The sequence below is a fragment of the Tinamus guttatus genome, unplaced genomic scaffold (assembly GCF_059628265.1).
Source record: "Tinamus guttatus ecotype Peru unplaced genomic scaffold, ASM5962826v1 Tinamus_guttatus_pri_ptg000260l, whole genome shotgun sequence".
NCBI classification, from domain to species: domain Eukaryota; kingdom Metazoa; phylum Chordata; class Aves; order Tinamiformes; family Tinamidae; genus Tinamus; species Tinamus guttatus.
Window position 1 is genome coordinate 2452179 of NW_028288794.1, and position 14296 is coordinate 2466474.

Consider the following 14296-nt stretch of genomic DNA (forward strand, 5'->3'; position numbering starts at 1 on the left):
TAATCATTTTGATATGTCTTATTTAAATTCTTTTCACTCACTTCTAGAATAGAAAATTCTCTTTAAGTAAAAAATGTGTTTTCATGCCCAAATATCCAAAAGTATAATCTACTTGCAGGCAGACTACATCTAATGAACAGCTCTTAAAGAAAGCTATTTAAATTCTTTGGCTGGATATCTCTATTATATACTCCATGTTACTTTCAGAAAACAAAACACTGATTAGCTTTATAATAACAGGTAATAACACCCTAATGATGAAAAACAAAAAAAAATGCAACAAAATTATCTTGAAACATTTTGAGAATAAAAGGGATAGCAATGCAAAATAAGATTGAATAGTACAAAGTACAATAGCAAAATAAGATTGAAGTACATGGTTCTGGCCTAGCTCCCCATGTAGAGATGTCCAAGATGGGCATTCTCCCATTTACCTCTAGCAGACTAAGAGTTAGGTGTTTTGCATGATGTCTAACTTTGGATAGGTTAAATGGCACTCTAGATAAAGCTTTCTTTACAGAAGGGCCAGGCAATACCATCATCATCTGAAAATTTAGCATCTAGTCTAAGTGTAGGTGAGGAAAGTTGTGTCTTCAGCCTGCAGTAGGAGGAATTTTACTAATCTTTGAGAGTCAGCTTCATCTTTTTTTGCTTTATACTCACTTAGCTTGTCTGGTGAGTGCCAACATTAATAATTTGGTCTAACCTTCTGCTGTCTCTTCAGGGTTGGCAAGCCCATACTGTCTTTCATACTGGCATCACGGAATCTTAACATTCACAATTTGTTTTCTTCGTTGCTTAATTTTTAGTGCAGTCAATTCTTTAACTGCAACTGATGCTTCATTTTTCAAAATGTGTTTTCTTGTAATTTCTCATCTGCAGTTTACTCACTGTTCATGAGAGGAACTAATGAAAAAGATATGAGAAAACCAAATACTATTTGTTTTAATTTATTAGCAAGAAGCCAATATTCTCTCTATATTTCAACCTTGTATTTTGGATTTAATTGAACTTTCCTTGAACTGAAGGCTACTGGTGATTTAAGGGAGTTTTGGACAATGATTTTCTGACTTTATGAAAACAACAGTGTGAAAGCAACTCCAGATGTATTACTGGCCTTTAAATTGTTATTCTATAGAGTGATGAGTGATATTATGTAGAATCTTACCAGGTTTTAACTTGCCATCAGAAATGAGAATGTGCAGAATTTCCTCTTAGACTGCTGTATAAGATAAAAATATCTAATGGGCATATACCTTAGGAAGAAAACATCCCACATAGTGGTTCTGAAGATATGTTTTATATGAAAATCTTTTTTAAAGTAACATATTTCTGTTTTTTTTCTTTACATGATTGACTTCTTCAGGAAGGTTTTTTTTTTGGCAAAATCTGCTCATAATAGCAGTATCTTTTTAGTGCTTCTTATAATGATATCTCTTAAAAATTTGTTACTATATGAGATTTATGAATGAAACCCAAAGAAGTATACATAGTACAAAAAAAATCTTAAAAATCTTTATACTGCAATTCCTAACTATAGTCTAACCCTGTGTTCGTAACTATAGACTACCCTTTACAATAATAAAGGGTCCATACTACAAAATAGGTACACAACATAGAGTGGCGATAATGATGCAGTGATTTGAATTTGCAAGTACCTTCTCTTCTCAGTAATAGTCCATATTTTTAAATGGGTTGATTGTAGGAGACGAAGGCTGCCTCCTTCAACCTCAGCATTTTTCTGTTTTGCAGATTTTGCAGCTTGACTCCCTAAAGCTTGTATCTTTATTAATGAAGAGATTAAAAAATAAAATAATTACTATAACAGGAAGAACAGGATTATTTCTGTAACTATGCTGACGTATCTACGTGGTAATCTCATTGTACAGCATTGCTAGTACAATTAAGATGAATAGTTTTCTATGGTTTTATATTTTTACTGGGTAAATAAAGAAAGGTAAATTGTTAACAAAATGCAGTAACAGATGCAGTCCTGAACACACTAAGGCTATGCCTATTCTGTCTTGTTTTAACAGTTTCTGAGGTCCCACCTGCCCTGTTTCCAAAAAAGCCTACTAAAAACATTTATAGTATATGTTCATGAAATAGCTTCCTAAAAATGGCTCCGTTTTTTTTTTTCCTCTTCTCATTTATTGGATGATGAAGCAGATAGGATTTCCCACATTTATCTACAATATGTCTTCTGTGTGAGTCTTATGTGAATCTGTAGAGCATAGTATGTATCTTGGTTGCGTGCCAAGTGTGCTTGTGAATCCAGAGTTAAATGCAGGTCTTTATGCCACAAAGAAAATTACATGACCTTAGGAAAATGCATAGCAGACAATACTTTTAAATATTTTTTTGGTATGAGAAAGCTTCAGCTAAAAAGTTTCAGCAAAGCATGACCTTTACTTGGACATACTTCACGACTTACTGTAATATTATGGTCCCATAATAGAAACTTCCCAAATGAGTAAACAAATATTTAGGCTTTACAGATATCATCCTAAGGAAAGTTTTAGTTAAATGTAAATAGTGTGGTTGCCTAATGGGCATAACTGAAATGTTAGGAAATTGCACTGTTTGGATAAAACAGTTACAATTATTTTTTCATTTAATTTTTTTTCTTAAATATAACATGCTTCTGGAGATCATACTTACTGAACATTCTCAAGGTTCCAGGCCCACACAGAATTTCAGTTCCATAAGGTGCGTGGGAGGCTTTTTAAAATCCACATAATTTTGTGAGTTTTTTTTTTTTTTATGTTAAATTATCATCATCAGATGGAGGGGAAATTCAGCATTCTGAATGTGTTAAAAACCACACTCTTCTTGACTCCTATTACCAACTGCTAGCTACTGTTAAAACTCATCCATTTTTGGAACATGAACAACCTTGATAACATTAGATGAAGACAAAATAAAAATAGAGCTTTGGCAAACTCTGTGAATTGAATTCCGGTATTTTAGAACATCATGTGAAGCTCTTTCTTACTTTAGTAAATGTAACTCACTACATTAATATTTTAGCTAACTCATTTCCTAACTTTTCTCTGAATAAGAACAGCCAGAATTATAGCCAGTCATGCTGGAAAAGAAGGGAATGAAATAAAATCTAATCTATGTAAATAGCTGAGACTTGTTTTTCCTGGCGAACAGGAAAAAGACTGTAAACTGACAGGAAAGGTCGTGTGACAATTATTCCTAAAAAATACATAGAGAGTTTTCCTTTCTGTTCATATTATATATGACATATAATATATATGAAAACATATATAATATAAAACATATATAATATGTAACATACTATATATGTTTTCTCTCTTTCCTTTTCCAATGAAAGGCCATTAAGAATGAACTTCTATATGGCCATACTTACTTGGCTTGTAAGAGAATAGAAGCAAAACACATCCTTTGTATTATTTTGTTTCTGCACTTGAATTCTATTTTGACACATGGTCAGCATGGATGCTATCAGTATTCAGACTGTGAGGTAGGGCTTGGGTGTTGCTGGCTGCTTACACGACATTATGCACGTCACTGTGTACCTGCTGCAGTGCAAAGACGGGAGCCTTTTCACACTGTAGGTGAGATCTGAGGCTGATGAATAGGGGGGTGCTGTCCTGCCACCCTGGCTGGGCTCAGAAGGCACCCAAATCTCAACCCATCTGTGCTCCTTTGTTGTTTGCTTATCTACACAGCATGCCAAAAACCATCAACATCAAGAACAGCACTGAAACGTAATAAACTCCAGTGACAACATCAGGAAGATGTAGAGTTATATTTATACTTAGAGGACAGTAACTTATGTTGACTAATGTACAACAAGAAAAAAAATTCTAGTCCACGCATCACTCGCCGAAACAGCCCTGCTCCACCTGGAGAGGTGCACAGACGGTGTCAGCAGCGCCGGTGCTAAAATGTAATAGTTGCACAGTGTTATTTAACAAACATTAATAATAGCTTCTTTTTTTTTTTTTCATATAGCCTCATGTAAATCTCCTTGATATAAGAGGAAGGAGAATAAGCACTTAAGAAAGACCTGAATGTCAGGAGTCTCCCGGCTTATCATAAATATTTGAAAGTTGTGAGATTATTTAATACTTTCCTATGTTCAACAGCAGCACATTCGCCAGAGATCGTAGGTTGACTGTGTACCTAAGGAAATTAAGCTACAGTAAAACTATGGTAAACATATTTCATCCCCTCCCCCCCCGGAAATGTCAAAGTAACAGTGTTTCAGCTCAGATGGATACTAAATTAAAAGTAATAAAAAGTAAATAAAGAGTTCCTTAACCTCTAACATATACAATAAAGCCCTTATCTTGCTCAGCTTTGAAAGAACATCTGTCCTAAACGGCCAGTGTAGAAAATAGTATTTAGCATATATAAGTTTATTCTGATTTAAAATCCATTTTCAAACCCTATCTTTTAACAATCACTTTTCAGTCAATAGTCATGGATTTCCTGGAGTTCTTTAAATAACAGAATTAAAAACTAAATCAAGCTAAAATAAGCAATATTCAGCATTTCTTGATATTTGCCTGTAAGGGCTGAACAAACAGGTCCAGAGCAACATATACCTATTACCACAGAGCTCAACAACAGAAGGGATTTTTCCATTGGATTTTTTTTTTTTGTAGTCTTTATCTTTCCTATTTTGCTGTAATTTTAATGCAGTTTCTTATTACAGTAAGTGGGATTTTTTGATCCTATAAGCTCTAATAGGAGTTCAACATTTCAATATTTCTTATAAAGCTTCTACAACATTTTGACTATTACACTGGACGTAGTTTTGCTGTTGCTTGTTTGGCTTTCATTAAGTTGTGCTTTTAATGATCCATCAAGATGCTGAGATCATGCTTCTGGAAAAGCATCCTCAATGTAGTCAGTGAGATCATCAATAAAACTGCATCTAGTTATAGTCTTGAAAAGTGGTTTGCTGGAACTGAGATTCATAAATGCAAATATACTAGTAATAAACAAAATCAGAAACTGCAAAGCCAAACAGCTTTACTGACTGCTTTAAAATGAATTCAAACGTAGTCTAAGAACAAGAATATCTGCTCTATTGATGGAGTATAGTACACAGGAAACCATTTGTTTCAAAGGCCTGATATGCTGGGTTATGTAAACAAATATATAGGTGTACACAACAGAGCTATATAGCAGTAAAATAGAATCATGCAAGTTATGACATTGCTTTGAAGTAAATCTTTGAACTCAAATGATAAAACGAGTCAAACAGCAATATTACCAGGACTGTAAATATAGGTTGTCATCTTCCTTCCCAGAATAGCAGGACCCATTTAAGAATCACACTTTTAATCCAAAGAGAAGCAGTCACTATTGGCATAATGGCTTTTTAATAGCAAACAGTGCCAGATTGTGAGAGCTGGTAGAGCCTCAAAGATGTAAGTTGGAGCTATATTAGCTTAAACTACATAAGGTTGAAGACCAGTAGCTGTGGGGCGAAGGAGCAGTCTTCCTTATACATTACCAAAATTAAATGAAAATAGAGTAAAAGAAAGTAAAAAGAAAGGCAAATAGATTACCAGTGAGGTTGAGTAATTCTAATGCAGGTTAGTTCCCTCTTCTCCTCCTCACCCCTTGATGACTTTTTGCTAGTTTATTGTTCACATGTGATTCAGGACTGTCTTATGCCTACCTGAAACGGCCTTCAATTTCGACACCTTTTGAGTAAACCATTTCTAGTAGTCAATTCATTAAAAAGCTGGGGGGAAAAAAAATGTGAAGAACCTTCTTAGGTTATGAAGAGGTTATTTTCCATAAAAAGAACCAAACTGGTGGGTTAGTCGATACTCAGGAGTACCGCTTCCCCAAGTACTTTTAAACAAGCAATACCACACAATCTCCTAATGTTGAAGTTTAAGATAGCAAAGTTTGCTGATAGGAAATACCTAGACGTAATGAAGAATGGATAAACAGTATCTCAGTGGTCTAAAAAGCACACTTGTGTACAAATGTACACAAAAAATGCACTTCTAGTATTATAAGTGCACTTACTGAAAAACAGTACCCAACAGGTCACATCTTTGATGCGGGCTGCTGTTGGGGTAATGCAATCAAAAAAGGCTAAAAATTAAAAATAATCTTTGCATCTGCCTAGAAAGTTATAAAAATTTTATGCAGAAGGTTGTAAAATTTTATGCAGATACAGATGCACAACTTTTTTTCTTTTCTTTTTATGTAATGTTGTATTAACATAACACCTTCCTCTGTTCCTTCTAACACCCAAATCACGTCTCGATCACACAGCTGCTGTACTTCATCCTTCTCTGGCCCATACATCCAACATATGCACACCACGTTTCCTATAAGGAGGAGGTATTTATGAGAGAACGGAGAGAGCTGTACGGGTAAATGTGCAGTCTTTGACCCGATTTCATGTAAGCTGGATGAAATTACTGCTGTAGAAAAATTGCTGCAAATGCGATCTGATGCAAAGCTGAGGAAAGGAGGGTTTAATTGGATTTTGTTTGTTTCATATCCAGGTGAACACTTTAGAAAAAGGCAGCTGTAAGAGCAGAGCCCAAACGTACAATTTTTCCAGGCAATTCGTTTTCAAATCTGCCTTCATTTTATTCCAGTAATTTCACAGGAAAATTCATCTGCATCAAGGATGAATAATCAAAAGTTGAAAATAGGGTATAGAATCAGAGAAGACACTCTTTTTGGCAAGAATTAGTGCCACATAAAGGAGTTACAGAGGCACTGAAAGCAATCAAGGTTCAAATCTCTGACTTTGAAACCTGTGACATAGATCTTTCTCCCTAGTGAAAACATGTAGATCTTTTACTGAGAGATTTCCAAGCCTCCTTTCGAGTAGGGAAATCTGCGTAACACTGGAACATCGGGTAAAAGGTTTGAAATCCAGAAAGCTGCTATATAGATAACTAAATTGGAAACCCTATGATATAGTTAGATCCTGGCATCAGTTAGTTAATTTGGATAAACAGATTATCTTTTTAAATCTCTTAAGAAGATGGAGTGAGGATCAACATGTTCAGCTTAAACTTGTCCACCCTGGGGCCCACGTAGCATCTAAGCTATTAGCCAACTGATGGCCAGGTGAATTTGTGCAAAACCCACTTTTCTCCTTAATGGATTAGATCTTAGCGTCCTTATCCTTTGTCTGTATCTGTATTTTCTTCAGCTGATCATGTCTTTGATGTTCAGTAGAATATTACTAGGTATTATCTTACAAAGAATAGCATTATAAAAGAATCATTTCCACTATCATACAATTTCTAACATCTAAGGCCAGTAACACTTTCCTCTTCTTATTTCCGTTTTTTTTTTTTTTTTTTTTTTTTTTTTTTTTTTTTTTAAGAAAGAAATCCAAATTTGCCTCCTTTACAAGGGGAGATTCTCCTGCACTGATCTTAGGCCAATAATAAATTATCTAAGAGTGAGAAATTCCACAGAGAGAGTTTAATTTTCAGCAATGGTCACTCCATACTCCAACTGGAGAGAATCTAAAGAGGTTATTGCCAAACTTCTCCAAGACTTGAGTACACAGATTTAATTCCTAATGCTATGACAGACTTCCTGTGTTATGCAGGAGAAAGTACTCCACTTTTTCACTTTGCTTGTCCAGAGTGCTTCAAGTACTGGGAGAAAGGACCACTAACTACTATGGGTGCATCTACAACATCTGAATTTTGCAATGCTCTGATGATGCCCAGGAGCACTGTTCCTCTGCAAAGCATCTCAAGATTTAAACCAACCTGTAATGTCAATACTTCTGCTTTTCATTTGCATTAAAAGCATGCACAGTATATTTCATGTTGAACGTAACAGTTTTTGCTTCTGTTCAGTAAATGGATTGTAAAAAAAAAAAGGAAGTAACGCTGCTAATAATGTTTCCTCATTTTTATGCTATTGTAATCTCTCAGCATAAAAGAATCTCACTTCTGCTGTAGATAATGTAGGAGGGAGAAGTATTCACACAACAAGCTGGAATCCCTCCTCAGACCAAACAGTCCCCATCCCTTATTTCACATGGCTGTTGAAACACAGAAGCTGTTGGTCAGCTCCGATGTGTCTGCGCTTCCCTCTCCATTTCCTGCTCCCTGGATTACAGTCAGCAGCGCCAGAACGACTCCCCGCAGCCCGTTTGCATTCAGGACGAGCAGCAGCACTGGGGATGTGCTGACAGCTGCAGAACACGATGCCAAGAATAAAGGTGGAAGAATGAATCAGCTGTTTTAGCATTATATTATACTCTGCCACTTAAGAGAATAAAACTACAGGGGAAAAATACGCTCTTACTTTTTCAGGTTCTCAATTTATCTATTAAAGTTTTGCCTGTTCATTCACCTTTTTTTTTTTTTTTTTTTTTTACTCCTGACATTTGAGGTCTTTCCCATATTATAATTATCAAAATACTTATAAAAAAGAAGTATTCTTGCTCTTCATGCTCTTCAACATCAATAGTATTTGAAGAGCCCATTACAGCTCAAGGAAGGGAGGAAAGAATAATAGATCTGTGACAGCAAGAACACAGATCAAACGACATTGTTCTCATAACACTAACAGGTTTATTTTCCTTACTAATATCAGTATGCGGTTGTACTATAGGTATCAAAGAAGCCTGAGGAAAGGGAGAGTGAAACATTTCCTTTTCTCCTTCCTCCTTAATGGGAGAAAAAGTCTGACTTTTGGGGATCAGCCAAGGTTTCAAGCATGACTGCTGTTAACCCAGTCTCACCTGTGGAAATGGAAGACACTAAAGTATCTGTCTTTCCTCTGGCCAAGTCACTTTGGACCTAGAGATTCGTTTTTGCTAGAGAACCTCCCCTGTTCCTCCCCCCAGCGCTCCAGGCCAAGGCGGGCGGCAGCGTTGGGGCCTGCGGGACACCAGGAGAAGCCAGCCGGGTTTGGGGAGGACAAGCAGACGCAGCGCCCAGGGCACGGAGCTCCAGGAGCTCAGAGCTTATCATTAAAATGACTCATGCTGGGGAAAAATTGTAGGATCTGGTGACTCATATGATGGCTAGTTTGGGACTTGGGTTCTGGGTTCAATCTTTGGCCTAAGATCCCTTAAATAATCTTTTAATGTGAAATATAGTTCATAGACAGGGCCAACAGGGTTCCCTTTGCTAACATTATTTGGAAATGGATTGTGAGAAGCCACTCACATTAATCACTATGAATGCTAAAAAGAAAACACACTTATTGGGCTTTTTTACTTCATCTCTCTCTTTTTGCCACAGCCAGAGTGACCCAGGCAGAACACGCACAGGCTGTTCAGTAAATCTTTGCAAGTGTACGCACATCAGCTCGTGTAACAAACACCCTGCCTTTGGTGCAATCAAAGAACGACCCTCCACAGAGCCCCTTCCCTCCTCCGTCGGTCCAGCCTTACCTTCCTTCTTCCCCACAAAACAGCCAGGCAAAAATGACATTTTAATTACAGACCACCTTCAGACAGACAGCGCGAGGTCTCTGCAAAGAAGAGAAAAAACGGTAAAAAATGATGGGCTTGATTCAAATTTTACACGATCTCAGATGGCAGAGTGAGGAACAGGAGCGGGTAACAGGGAGCAGGAGGGAGGGCAGCTAGAGCAGCCCCACGGGCCCGGACGCCGGGCGCGCTTGGCCTGCAGGGAAGGGCTCCCCGTGCAGGCCCCGGCGCCCGGGCCGTGCGCTGAGAGCCTGACACGGGCTTTGGTGCCCTGCTGTACGCAGAACCGCCCCACCAACACACGGGGAAACGCTTCAGGGAAAAGGAATTGCCTCAAAACATCCCCAAATACGACCCTTAATGCAGTTATAAAACCATGATAAGATTTCTGAGTTTTCTCCGTACACAACCAACTTCTGATTTAATAAGTCTCCATCCACATGCCCAGAGATGCTGCTAGATAACATCTGATAAAACTTTGAACTTCGTAATACATTTTTGCTGCTGGCTTTCAGTTAAATTGACATTATCTTATCATTTCAATCCCTAAATTCTTTTATATTGCTAGCAAATAATTTCTTTTAATTCTTTATATTAAATGGTTATTTGAATTCTTTCAGTTCTGAAGTGCTCCAAATCAGTCTCCTTAATTCTATCAATAACAACCTAATAAACCAACTTTAATCTTGCAGTAATTAATACTACTGGCAATTTACTCTAGTCAAGCCTTTAATTAAAACAATTTAGCCTCAATACTGGTCACAGCTGAATGATAGTCTGCACAACTGAGGTTTGCATTTCAGATTCTTTAGTTCAAACCTTCAGAGCAAGCCATGTAATTGGAAAGAAATTGTATTTGTGGTTTGAAGTGGCAAACGACTCCCAAAAGTTTGGGCCCGCCACCTTCCAGAGATCAGAGTGACAGCTGGTGAATATCAACAACCACAGCCAGCTTCTCTGGTTGATGTCAGCAGTTTTCAAGTAGCAGTGGAAACCTTGGAAACGCTGTGGAAACCTCGGAAATGCTGTGGAAACCTTGGAAATGTTGGCCTTTAACCTTCTTCTCTATTTCTGTCCTGGCCAGTATTTCCTGCAGCTGAGGGGCTTCTTTTTCTTCCCATTATTAGATGACATCAAAGTGTCAAATGATTCCCTACTACATTCTTTACACAGTTTAATTTAAACAAATTATTCCTTTTTTTTTTCCTCTTTTTTAGAGGGAGATTCAGAAGAGTGAGGTGTTCTCTATAATAGTCACTGGTACAGGTTTAAGAGAGAACACAAGGGAACAAGATGTCTCTGATCTCTAACACGACCTTGGAATTCACTGCTCTTTGAAAGAGATGTGACTTTCCAGCAGGGCAATTTGAAACACAAATTAAATATTCCTGTTATTTGCTGTTCCTCCTCAAGAATTCTCCATGAAACAGACACGGTTGCTGCTTGTCATTATTCTCTTCTACTGTCCAACACTTTCTGTCCTTTCATATTCAAATGATGCGCAATTAATTAATTTATCTTTCTGTATAATTTGCTTATTTAAAAAGCCTTTAACAAATATTATACTGAAAAAGAATATCAGACTCCAGATTGCAATGGTGGACCAGGCAGTCCTCAGCAGCCTAAACAAGTGACTACTCTAAGACAACTCAAAAGCTGCCAACATAAATGCACCACAAGTCTGGAAGAAGACAGATGCTGCCATTTTATTAATATCTTCTAAAAATGAGGCCTGTCATTAAACGCAGGAAGAAAAACAGGACCTGATACAACTTGAAAAATGAAAAGACAGGAAGTATTTTTGGAAAAGCAATTTATAATGAGAGAAGAGATATCATAAATTTAAAGTCTCAAACTAAGTTAAGATTGCAGTAAGATTTCATGTAAGATATTATGTAAGGAAGCCTTAATCTTTTCATCAAAGACACACATCTCAATTTTTTCTTGACTGATGACATATTTAACCTGTGTTAAGCAATCACATGGTAGAATATTTAAACAATTAACTTCTTAGTTGGAAAGTCAGACTTAGTTACAAACTGCCCTAGCCAGAGCAAAGCAGCTATGAGTTGTAATAGCAGTTATCACACTGAATCAAAACAGGGTCAATGTTAAAAATATCAAAGTATTTTCACTTGGGGGATAAGAACAAGAATGTTAACATTCAGGTGTTTTTCCCACCGAAGGGAACTGATAAACTTTTCAAGTCAATATTCCCGTGGCAGCTTTGCCAACAAACAATCTGAGACAAAGGGATATATCAAGTTGGTAGGATATAAGTAAAAAAAAAAAAAAAAACTGTCTAAACATTTACTATTTTATAACTCACAAAAAAGAGAAAACGAAGAAAAAGAAAAATAATAGTTGTACTCATCCAGTGAAGAAAATGCATGGTTTATAGTAGAAATCCTTTTGCATTTATTTAGAATAGACATACACTGGAGAAGGTTACTGAGAGTTTACAAAATCACTTCTATTAGATTTTTAAGTTAGGGAAGATAACCATCTATGTGGAATTGCTGAGGAATAGTGTAATCCCACATGACACCAGCAATTGTGCTAGACAATGCAGCTCTTCCAATTTTAGAATGCAAAATTACTTGGACCTCTTGCCCTCTTGTTATTTCCACTGACAGACTCCTGTCTCTGCCTATGGGCTTTGAAAATGGAAAAACAAAATAGAGAGCAACTCAAGGTATTACTAAAGTTTCTTCATGTGCATGTTTCATGGACTTCCAAAGACATTTTAGGAAATATTAGAAAACAATAATAAGCAGTGTTATTAACAGTCATTTTTAGAATGTCTTTTGCTCTAAAATTTCTGTATCTCCCAGCTATGGAGTCTAAGATATTGCCAAGCAGTAAAACAGCGTTCTTCTCTGTTAATAAAAGTCTTTTGATCTTCTGCCTGATAATCAGGTTAACTTTCTCTTTCCCACATTACTATAAATGTATTTCCCTAGAGATTGAACATAATTCCTTCATGCTGTAAACTCAAGGCATTTCAGCAACAAAACCATTAAGCCAATTCATTGTCTGGGGACATATGCATGTATCCTCTTCAAAAATGTTAGTATTTATTAAGTATCTACATGAGAAAGATCATAAAAATTGCAACATTTCCTCCTTGTGTTTGAGTATATGTCTCTTCTTCTAGTGAAAATATTTATTGATTTTTTTTTAAGAAAGGTAGCAAGCCAACAGTAGATCAAATGCATGAAAGTCCTTGAAAAAAAATTGCTAGAAAATGAGAAGTGTTGGTGTGCCTGCACTGGCATTTGAAATAATTTACATATCACATAGGAATAGCACCCAATGAATCCTAGCCAGACTAAAGAGACAAACTTACACATGATACAGGAATTGATGGGAGAAATCATATAGCATAAACTGTGACCATTTTCTGCTTGGATGGAGGGAAAGTAGAGAAAGACTTAAGTCTTACATCTCTAAATAAAACGGAAGAGAAAAAGCTCTTAACAAATACCTTGCAGAGTCCTGTATTACCTGACAGCATTAAATGCAAACATTAAATATGGTGGTATTTTCCTGCAGCCTAGCAACATTAACTAGAGTAGGCCAAAAGTCTATATGATTTTAAGAATTTTGGCCCTCTGGGCATGCTCCTGCAGCAGACCCAAGCAGAAGTCTTCTTCTCATCATCTGTGCTCATCATCTGACCAATGACTGTCTGAAATCTGATCAGGATGTTGTGTCATGGTATCTTAAGCAAATGACAGCATCCTAATTAACTTGACATGGTAAAAGAATGGATTTTTGTCTGAAACAGAATATACAGGCCTTAGACCCTCTGGATCCAAAATGGTGGTACTGAGAACACCAGTTTTACCAAAGTGCTTCCCTATCTTCTGCTTCAGAGAATAGGCTGGATTAGGCTGCACTAGTAAGACTCGGAGCTCGTGGGAGCCGGTATTATAAGGATTATGACTGCTGGTCTGTGCTGTTGATTTGCCAGGAATCTCTGATACAGTAGCTAGCGCTTCTAAGTTTCTTCTTCTGTCAAAAAGCAGGAAAAAATGGTGTACCAAACCATACTGATGCAAATTCAGTTGCATTTGTATTAATTATCTTTTCTGTGAAAGTTTTCCGCGTACCCTCCACCTTTTCTCCTGCACTAAAAAAATAAAATTGTATTTGAGAGTCCTTTTTGTCATAGCTTATTCAATGCTTTGAATCCTAATACGAAGTGCCATTATGCACCATTGTTATGGGGATAATGGGATTAGTTTCAACATTGTATAGCTTACCTATGATGTTTTTATATTAATGCACCAGTCAGAGCATACTGCATGTTCTAGGAAGAAATTCCTTATTATGAAATATTCTATTCAGTAACTTTCATTTTTTCAATAAATTTCACTCTCTTGATCAAAACTCCAAACAAATTACTCATTACTTAAAATGCACAGAGTAGCTATTATCCATTTACAAAAATATTTATCCCCAAAAATATTAAATGACCTTTATTCGTTCCCCTCATCCTAGCCTGCTGAGTTAAATGCCATTGTGTGACCATATGGCAAAGCTCTAGTTTTCAGTGTTGCAGTGTCTTTTCAAAATTTCATTGCAAATGCCAGGAAAAGTTTCATATTAATAGATTCTCAAAGTGTGGATTTGAAAATACAGTTTATGATTTAGCTGCTTTATGATCTAGCTACTTCCAAAGTTGAAATGCTGTCTAGATTAATATTCTCCTATATTAAAATACCACAAGAGCCAGCCCTGCACTCCTTGTGACCTCTTTACCTCCTTCTGTAGCCTCTTTACCTCTTTCTGGCAGGGCAAAATAACGTGCACATATTCCAATACTGTATTTCCACAGTAAGCAGCACTTGGTTTTGGATA